Raw genomic sequence first — 11,141 nt, forward strand, 5'->3', positions numbered from 1 at the left:
TTTTATTTGTTTCATGTTTTAATGTAGACAAGGAATAACTTTATTAGAAAATAGTAAATTGTTCCATAGTCTAAATCAACATTTCCTAGCTATAATTTGAATTTATGCTATACATTATTAAGTACCAACTACTTCGGACAAAGCCAAATACAATTGACAGTTGTCTCTTAGCAATATACTCATAGTGTAGTGCTTCTGAAATGTGTTCCTAGGGTTGACCAAATTTCAGGGGGCAGCGTAATGGTTTTGGTTTCATTTTCCCCAAATGGCCAATCTCGTTTGATCTTCGTCCACAGGAATCTTGCTGCCATACGGCCATACTGTACCGGGACTAAGGTTCGACCACAGACTTTCTGTCATTCACGATTTATCTAACTGCCAGCTTACGTATATACATTCTAAGCTACCCACAATGTTGCTCCAAGTTTATTAAAGCCAAACTGGCGGCACAACGTACTTCCATATTCCATGTAATTGCAGTTGTCGTCCGGATAATCTTACTATTGACCTTGTAAGAACACAGCAAAAAGAAGCTGTCCAAAAACTTCAAAAGAAAATATGGCCTCCTGCAGCCCTGACTCGGCCAAACAGTGATGAGTGAGTGATAGTACCCTGGATGCATCTTCGGCTCGGCCCGATTATTTTATTACCACCCTTTGTTGGCTTTTTGTCCAATCAGGTGTCTACCTGATAAGTTGAGCATACCAATCACAACGCTTCTATCATAACTTTCGCTTCTTTTATCTAACCGATTAAACTTGGGAACACAATTGTAGCAGAGGTATTCTGTAAGTGGTAGTATGAGTTCTTGCATATATTTTCGAAGGTTTCAGACCTGTCAATTTTTCTGTTTGATTTTTTCCCTAAATCTGAGTCGCACAGCGAGCAAACCTTCGCGGCTGCGGCCGCTATCTTTGTTGACAACGGCAAGCTCGGATGTAATTGCTTATCTGTTTGACTACTGTGAGAAGGCGGATCCAGCAAAGGGAGGTAATAAAATTATCAGCTAAATTCATCAACGGTTCTAGTAGAGCTTTATCGGAACGTATACCCTGGAGATTATCGAGGATGAATGCACGTGACACTGAACACAAGATGCAATGCAAAGTCACCTCAGGAGTTTGGCCTGTTGGAGAATGTGTTTGACAACCCAGCACACCGAGCACACTGCAAGCGACACACTGTACACGAAATGCAATATACAGTATATTGCACTTGGTATACTGCATACTCCTGGTGATAATAGTTCGAGTACCTGTTGTGTTTGGTCAGACTGAGAACAAAAAACTATGTATAACCGTCATGTTTAGTAAAGAAGACGTTTAAATGTGCACATGCACGTGCATTTTTGATGTATTTTCAATTAGACTAAATCAGCGGCATTTCGTAATACCTTTTCTTACAATAAGAATCAGCACAAACGATTGGCTGAACAGTCTATGATTTTGAGGTTGATGGAATGTCTCTGTACACATGTGTTGAACTTTACCCATGAAACAAAGTTATTATGCGAGTGTGTATTTGGATGATATATATCCTATATCAATAAACCAACAATTAGCAAGCCTTGGCGCGCTAATTCCATTCGGCTTCAAATGAAAATTGGAGACTATCAATTCGGTCTAACATTTATCTAATTTCCAAACACAGTATGTTTATCTCCGTTCTACCATAACTGATTTAAAATCGAACTTATTCGTTCTGCGGAAGACGCTACGTAATCCGGCATGGGACGAGAGGCGATTTGAACTCCTCTGTAAAGGGAGTGGTAGGTGCCATTCGTATTTTGTTTAACACTGCCACTTAACAAATATTCTGTCCAAAGAAAACGAACAACTGTTTATTCAATGCAATAATGTGATACTTAAGAGCTTGGTTTATATAATCCCAACTTCACAATAACGAAACCAGCCTACTGTTTTTCTGTGCCGTGTTACTCTACCCCCCTGGCCACACTATAATGGAATCGTCTGACCTACTTATTTTCTTGAAAGTAGTTGTTGACAGCGCAACAGTTTGAAATGGCGGACGAGCCAGTGTTTGCATTTTGAGAAAGGTTGAAATTTGAAGTGACAGTGGAAAATACTTGACTGACTGTCGAATCTGAACCCTGCAGAATCGAAGAAAGATCCTTTTCTGATCGACCTACGACCTGTAACTCATCAAAGACTGTTAATTTTTATGACCTGCGAGTGTCGATCATGATTTCACGTACGTGCCTCCACCCCCGCATGCGACGAAAGAGTGACAGTGCAGCGTTGTGTTGAAAGAAGTCAGATTTATGTTTGTCTCATCTGAAGAATGCCAAGCAGCAATTGTACAGCTTTCACAGAGAAATGTGAAACCCTTGAAAGGGACACTCAAAGTACATGCTGTTGTTAGACTTTCCAATTCAACACTTGCCGTGAGAGATGTCAGCTGCTACTGTGACACATGCATTGGGAATGACCTATGTGACACATGGCGCACGGAATGCATTGGTCCCAATGTGTCTGAGATACATATTTCCGCACAGCTACCAGAAGAAGCAGAGCCTGCAACTCATGCAGCTGTTTCTGATTCAAGAAGTCAAAGTGACCCTACACTGCTTCATCCGAGCCTCAATATTGGCGACATTATTGCAGCTGTTTATCAGAAGGAATGGTATATTGGCGACATCATTGCAGCTGTTTATCAGAAGGAATGGTATATTGGCGACATCATTGCAGCTGTTTATCAGAAGGAATGGTATATTGGCGACATCATTGCAGCTGTTTATCAGAAGGAATGGTATATTGGCGACATCATTGCAGCTGTTTATCAGAAGGATAACTTGATATTGATGATACAGATGGAGAAGCTGAGGTTTACTTTCTGGAGAAGACGAAAAGTCTGTTCCAGTGGCCCAAACGCGAAGATGTAATCTGGGTGTCGAGATCAGCTATTTTGCGTATAGTAGATAATCTAGTTCCTACTGGCAAGTCTCAGAGAATGCTGAAGTTGGATGAAAACGAAATGAAGTTGGTTGTGCAGGCATTTCAATCCTGGATAGAATCACAGTAATGTACGTTACTTGAAACGGAAGTTTTGGTCACATATTGTGGAACAGTTATTGTTAAAGTTACATTTGCATTGTTGCAGTTTGAGTTCTTGGTAAGACAAGAGTAATAGCGTCAAGTGAAATCAAAACATTGTGATATATGTCTTGGATACATCGACTTATTGTTTCAACTGAAATGTACGTTACCTGTTTATGATTTTAAAAATGTCAGTCTAATCATTTGGATTTCATGTCCATTGTCTTTAACATACTATGGAAACACATCTACTTTACTTTTAAGGTGTCAGAAGTATATTTTATATGTGCCAGTCACATTTGACATTATACGCAATTCATTGTAATGTGCGTTACAGTTTACATCATTCTGAGTTGGGTGGATAAGCTGTCATTCATTTTCTTAGCTATGTGTTAGCTGGTATTTCTATGGACATGTTCTTGCTTTCTAATGATTATTTTGCAATCAGGTAATGTTAATATTAGATGCCTTCAACAAGATGAACTAGAAAACTACAACATGATGTGTTGGTATGTTCATTACACCCCAGGTGAAAGTGATACGTCACATGTACTGGGGATTGTGAACGAGTTTTGATACCTTTAGGTCTAACTGTCATATCTCGTATATTTATCTGTGTACTGATACTAATGATTTAAACAGAGCTTTCGTCAAAGATTGATAGGTTGCTGGTAACGTACATTACATGTTCCAAATTTGCTGATTAGTACTGGTAAAGTTGGATGGAGACTTCTTTATAAAGGAACTGACTTTATATGCTACTTTTTCCTCTTCTGTATACTTGAAAACCTTTATAACAAAGACAATGTCTTTTAATTCCAATTGCGTGACATTTATATTTTTGAAATTGCGGGTGGCAAATGCAACGGTTTATTTAGAATGGGTGGCGCATGACACTAACTTGGGATTCCTTGGAACATTGTTTTCATCACTTGAGACGGGATTATGGCCAATCTTTTTTCAAAGTGTACGAACATAGATCTCCAGCAGTGACAGCCTTGTGGGGAAGCTAGCAGAGAGCAGATTTCTGGTGGTTCAATTTTTGACATCTAGTTTTTGAACGATGCAGCAGGACATGGAGCATGAGTGGCATAAATTTGGTGTTTCGCCTGATCGTTATCTTGTGAATTTCCCATTCTAAACGGAAACAAATATACCATTTACCAGGTAGGCAAATGTTTACTAACGTTTCGCTGCAAATTTTGTGTAGATAGGGATGTATTTTTACAAGGCTTTCTGATTTATAAGTTAGATATTGTTTGTTTATGCTTGGGGTTGTGTATTGTAATTGAGTTTGAATATTTTTATAATAGAAGGTAACATGATAGTGAGTTTCCCAAATAATTGAGGAGGAAAAATCATAAATGCATGTTTCGAATTTTAATAAATGTTTTGTAAGCATTTACATCACGTCTGTTTGTGTTGATATTAGCCATGTTGGTGGTCAAACTGAGGTAGTGCGGCAGTGTTGTATACGTGCACAGTGAAGCGCCGTGAAATCAGACGCATTTTCAATCCAAATTGATACCTTCTGAATTCATTGATTGACCAATCAACTTCGAGCATTTCACGTAGTCATGGTAGAATCTCAATTATATCATTACCCCAGTGACGTGTCGGTCGCCCAGTGACAGGATGGGTCCAACATAAGGGCGTTGAGACCGTAATCCTGCCGCACGGAGACGGCGTCGGACGGTGGAAGCACTGATCAAACCACGTCGGCCTTGGACAGCGTTGGCGTTTCGGGCAGCCGGCAACGTACGATCCCGAATATGGCGCCGAACAATGTCTTGATCTTGGCGAGGGGTGGTAACACGTGCCTGGCCAGGACGTTGGCGGTTCCTGGTGGTTCCTGTTTGTTGGTACCTGTTGGCAAGTCTTATGATGGTGGAATGATGGCAACCAAATCGTCTGGTAATAATCCTGCTTGATGTGCCAACCTGCAACATGCCCAACGCCCGTTCTCGTTCCTCTGGTGACAATCTTGGCATTGCAAAATAAACTTTACTTGCGGAGGTAAAGCTGAAATGAGAACGGTTTTTTATACCCCTTATCAACATGTTTTACGCATGCAATTTGTGCTTTTCGTGTGTGTTGTGCATGAATTTTGCTGTCGTCATGTGATGTGTTCCATGATGTATTCGGGCAATCCGTTCTTTCCTGTACAGCATTATTTATTGTCTTGTGTTATTAACAACATTTCCAACGTTCATTTTCACTCTCAAAACAATCATATTACCATATGTCAAAATTTACAGGTGGTGCGTGTTCAATGATGTTCAGTATAGAATCTAAAAAAAAATACAAGCTTCATAAAGGCAAAATAATGAAATCTTTGAAGCTGAATCGATATCAATCAGAGAGAGATAGATAGATAGAGAGAGAGGGAGAGAAGAGAGAGAGAGAGAGAGAGAGAGAGAGAGAGAGAGAGAGAGAGTGAGAGAGAGAGAGAGAGAGAGAGAGAGAGAGAGAGAGAGAGAGAGAGAGACTAAGGTGGCTTGCGGTTCATTATACAAGCAGTGCAACATGTATGCACCATGAATAGAGAGTGCATATTCGCATATTCTTCTTTACATTTGCAACTGATTATTTTTTTTCCCATGGCAAGTACATACTTTTCTAGACAATTAAAAAACATCTGGGTTTTTGGATGATAATAGCTGATAAATTGTAGGATATGTTGAATTCAGGTAACAATCATACTCAGCAGCAAAAAAACGTTGATTTTGACACATCAATGAATAACTCGACCTTCGAATTTCAAGGCATTAAGTGAACGTTTGCAGTCCATTCAGACTCTTGACTTCAGGATCTAGTGTGACCACCACGAGCGGCAATAACTTCAGCACAGCGTCGATGCATGGAGTGCACCATTCGACTGATGAAGGCCATTGACACCTGGAACCACACTCTGAGAAAGGCCTGCCGGAATAAATCGGCTGTGTTCGGCCTTGGTATGACATTATTCAATCTCCTCTGAATTTCATACAAAAGATGTTCAATTCTAAGGGCTGGCCACTGCATAATGTTGACACCGTTCTGCTGCATTAAGTCCCGTGTAGCTCTGGCAGTATGGGCCCGGGTGTTATCATGCTTTAAAATGTTCCGGTGACGTGCTAAATGTGGTATGTCGTGGGGTCTGAGAGCTTGGTCGATGTAGCGCACCGCTGTGATGCCGCCTCCTCTCCCTGAACCAAGGTTCTGGAACACCACAGGACCCACTCTCTGGTTCAGGCCTATTCCACCCAATACAATGATGCTTGCACCTCCCCATGAGTCTCTTTCCATAACACATTGGTCTGAGTAACGTTGGCCACGTCGTCGCCATATTCGTGTTCTTCCATCTGCAGTTGATACGCAGAACCGATTCTCATCTGTGAACAGAACAGTTCTCCATTGCCTGTATCGCCAGTTTTTGTGTTATAGGGCAAACTGTAGACATTCACGCCGATGACGAGGGGTGAGGATAGGTCCACGGTAAGGTCTACGGCAATGGAGGTTCCCGCTGTTAAGACGTCGGCGTACTGTATCAGTACTGATTGGTCTTCCGTGTGTTCCCACTGTCTGACGTGCTGTTTCGGATGCCTGCATGAAGGGATTCTGTACACGCTGTCGCACAACATGGCGGTCTTGTCGTCTTGTGGTCACCCTTGGTCTGCCAGTACGGGGGCGATCATTTGTGGTGTTGGTGGCCCGGAAACGTTGCTGCAGCCTGTCGATGGTCCGAACGTTGACCTGGAAGCGATTGGCAATTGTGCAGTGTGGCCAGCTTCAAGTCTTCCTAGCGCCTGGTTCCTCTGAGCTGTCGTGAGTCGCGGCATCCTGCTGACGTTGTAATGTCAATGTTTCAACCAGGTTTGGGGGTGCATTTTATAGGGCTGGCCCTTGTGAACAGTACGTGCAGCATGGGTTGCATAAAAAACATGGAGAACAACCATCTACGAGATCAGGTTGCGTTTTTGAGACCATTTCCTGGGTTCCATTCTGAGTTTGGGAAGGAATGTCTTTGCTCAGGTAAAGTTGGAGATGTCAAAAATATACAATCAAAACATTAAATGAGATTACAGTTGTCCGTTTCTGCGAAGGAAAATTCCAAACTGACGTTTCTTTTGCTGCTTAGTATAGATCAAATCTGACACACAAAAAAGGACATATGAAGCAGATATGGTTTCAATACAGGTAACAATACATAGATGACAACATCGTTGATCTTTAGCAATATCTTCCGCTATCATTAATCTGTGATTTGAACACCTAAATTTAGTAAGGGCTATTCTATATGAAGTAACATTTTCAACTAACAAATATTCTCCACAACATTATTCCTTCTTTAGAGATTGATATGCAGTACGTTAGGGAAACGAGCATATTTTAATTCAAACGATGTCTGTTGATCTATACGTTTCTTTTAAATCAAATAAGAACTTTTTTATATAACTTACATCCTGATTTGTGCCTCTCACATAACTAAAACCATATTTTTTAACAATTGTTTTACATTATGGGCTCAACATGGTAGACCAACTTCTGCTAATTTATATTGATAACGGTATGTGTGGTATAATATTCCATTATCCGTTTGGTATTATACCCGCGTCCAATATTTTAGAATTTTTATATTGTCACTTAAGCATTCACATTTACCAAACATACAATAAATACATCAAATCAATGTTTTTTAAACAGATGTACTATACTAGCTACATAAAGAAACTGCATACAGAAAATTCCTTCAGAATAAGAATACAACACAGAAAAGACGAAATGATAGAGACACTTTATAAGCTGAAGTATCGGACCACAACAAATGTCAAAAGAACATGAACACAATCCGTAACGATGACGTCAGAAGTTCAAAATCGAGTAGGTGGTCACACGACGAAGTCACAAAGTCAATAACGGGTATGACCGCCATGTGCGTGAAGCAAAGCAGTGCATCGACGACGCACAGAGGCTACCAAATGAGCATTGAAGGCCTGGGGAATGGTTTGGGACGTGGTCACTGCCGTCTGGAACCTGTGTCCGAGATGAGTCATCCGAATCAATCTGTCCTGTCTTGGCGTCGTTACGTCGGGGACGCCCAGAACGTGGATGGTCGGTGACGTCATTACTGTTTCGATAACGCCTGATCAATGCAGATATCGTGTTACGATTACGATGCTGCCACCTGTTGTTGGCTCATTCTTGCTCGAACCATTCCAATAGCTTCTTGACGTTGAGCAGATGTTAATCTTGGCATGATGAGCATGTGACTTCTCATGTGAATTTGTGAACGTTTGAATGACCAAAGATCAAGCTTTCGACAGTGACTGCAATTTCTGAGTTTCACGTGTTGTGAGCGGCTGCAAGGGCTGCACGTGCAGTAACACATTGCAAGTCCATAGCCCACCATCAATGACGTCACGTCGCCTGGCACGTTCATGCGCGTTTGATTGTCTCCAACACTTGCTATGTTCACACTTGTATTTATGTATAAAGACGCTGTCTGCCTATATTTATATTTTCTGTGTGAACAGTTTCTTTATGTGGCCAGTTTATATCGGCATGTCATGAGCCGCGCCTTTGCACTTGTTTACATCGGATTTAACCGATGGGGCGGGATAACACCTACTATGATAACTATATGACAGTGATTCATAAACCAATGAACATGCTAAAGTCGGAATTGTACGATCGAATCTGCTTTTAGTAAATATTTAATATGGATTTGGAAATGGTTTTGTCACTCATAATAAAGTCAAGTTGTATCTGAAGAGTATGATGCTCGCGTGATAGATTTGCTTTATGTAGAGGTTTAATGTAGCATTTGTATGGGAAACATATGCCTTTCGTGCATTTTCTCAAAACACACTCACATACATTGAGTGAGTGAGTGAGTTAAAATTTTACATCGCATCGGCAATATCATAGCCATATAGCGATGAAAACAAGGTAATGAATTTTCAATATCTGTCGACAAAGGACAGTAAACGAACTAGACTATCACAGATATATATATAAACTAGTAATTAAATCTAAAATACTTTAACTATAGAGGACGATACAATGTAAAGCCAGGCTATAGATCGCCAACAACTGAAGGTAGATCACCATACTAGGGACCGTGGGGACTTACAGTACTTTTGCTACCTGCATGGACCCTAGCTGGATTTACATCATCCCTTCAGCCGCTGGCGATTGTAAGAAATATTTTACCAAACATTAAAAGAACAAAATTACTACGTTTTATAAATCTGGTAAGTTTAAAACTAGCTTTGAAAGTGTTGGGACTAATGTATCCCCACAGGAGACACACATTGAGAAGGGAATCTCAAGATCCAAGAATCTTTAGTCAGTATACAAGGCACCTTGCCCAGAGTACGTGTGTTTATAAATGTAAGCTATTTTCAAATGGCACCCACTTTAAAAAATAATTGTATACATTTCTGCAGAAAAAAATAAGACCGCACAAAAACCCAGAACTGTGTTTAAATGGAACACCAGACAAAGTTGTAAACGAAGCCAATTTCTTCTGAATTCTTACTCTCATTTTAACTTTCTTGCCACGTAGTATATACCTTAAAGCTAAATGCCCGAAGGCACTCGATTTGTTGACTCGAGTTGTTTCAATTCAAAATGGGGAAGGGACTAGACTACCTTCCTACACTTATATAGATCACTGATCCGCTCAAAATATAGATTACAGCTCCATCGTATATGGTAGAACTTGCAAAAGCAACCTTCTTCTACTTGATTTTGTCCACAACTAATGTCAGAGACTTTGTCTTGTGTCTTTTCGAACATCTCATGTTGTTAGTCTTTACGTCGAGGAGCCATCAACATCGCGGTATCAAATATTTTTTACAAAATATCACAAAACTATATTCTAATGCATCAAATCCTTCATACAACTGTGTTTTAATCCTCTTAATGAAGATCTGAGCAATGAGAAATCTTCTCTTATTCCACATCTATGAATAGGATTTCCTTTCTGCTGAGGACATTGAGCTAGAAAATATATCTCCTTTCCACACTTTTCTCCTCATTGTCAATTGGTAGAACTAACACATACCACATTTAGGAACTCTGGACCCTAGGTCGCCTTGTCCAGGCGCGATTATTTACAGACCGCTGTCATTTTGGAGGAATATGTTTGAGTGCAGGTTTAAAAATACAAACAAACAAAACATGTCTTGATGTGACAGGAACGTTGTTTTATGAGGCTTCCATCCCAACTAAGTCACACACCTACTCACCCAGGTGTTGTAAGATACAGTCTTTCTACATCTGTGCAAGAACATAAACACCATCAGTAAATATATTGAATGTGTATCTTTATACAACACAGACTGAACAAGTCCCACAAGAACGTACTGGTCGTCAACGACACACAACACAGAATAATCAATATCTTATGTCTACCGTAACAGATGTAATGATGTAAGACGCAAAATAACCGTAAAAAATATATGACTAATCACTGCAAATACGCTATGAAACCAGATGTTCACACATATCAGTGGCACTCGCCAGTCATGCGTCTTCTGCAGAAATCTAAGTGTGTGTTATTGAGTAAGTGAGTGCGTGAGTGAGTTTAGTTTTACGATGTACTCAGCAATATTCCAGCTATACGGCAGCGGTTTGTAAATAATCGAGTCTGGACCAGGCAAACAAGTGATCAGCAGCATGAGCATCAATCTACGCAATTGGGACATGTGTCAACCAAGTCAGCGAGGCTGACCCCCCGATCCCGTTAGTCGCCCCTGACAACAAGCATGGGTAACTGAAGATCATTTCTAACCCGGATCTTCACAGGAGTGTTTTACTGACTGCAGTACTACTGCAACGACGACAGCCTGTATAAAAGCGATTCTTGCCCAAACAAATACGCATGGTCCAGACGATCCAGTAACAAGATATCACATTTACATATCTTGTGAGGATATGCTGTGTCTAAGAGCATAAAGATGAAAAACAGATGATGAAGCTACGTGCTCGGGCAGCATCGGGGGCAGTTTTAATGTCTCGACCCAAATATGTCTCTTCTGGATGACTTACAACAGTTGATAAGACATGATGTGACCATGCAGATAAGGTAAATAAATA

This window comes from Haliotis rubra, unplaced genomic scaffold, assembly GCF_003918875.1.
Source record: "Haliotis rubra isolate DU_JTF1 unplaced genomic scaffold, ASM391887v1 Scf650, whole genome shotgun sequence".
Classification (NCBI taxonomy): Eukaryota; Metazoa; Mollusca; class Gastropoda; order Lepetellida; family Haliotidae; genus Haliotis; species Haliotis rubra.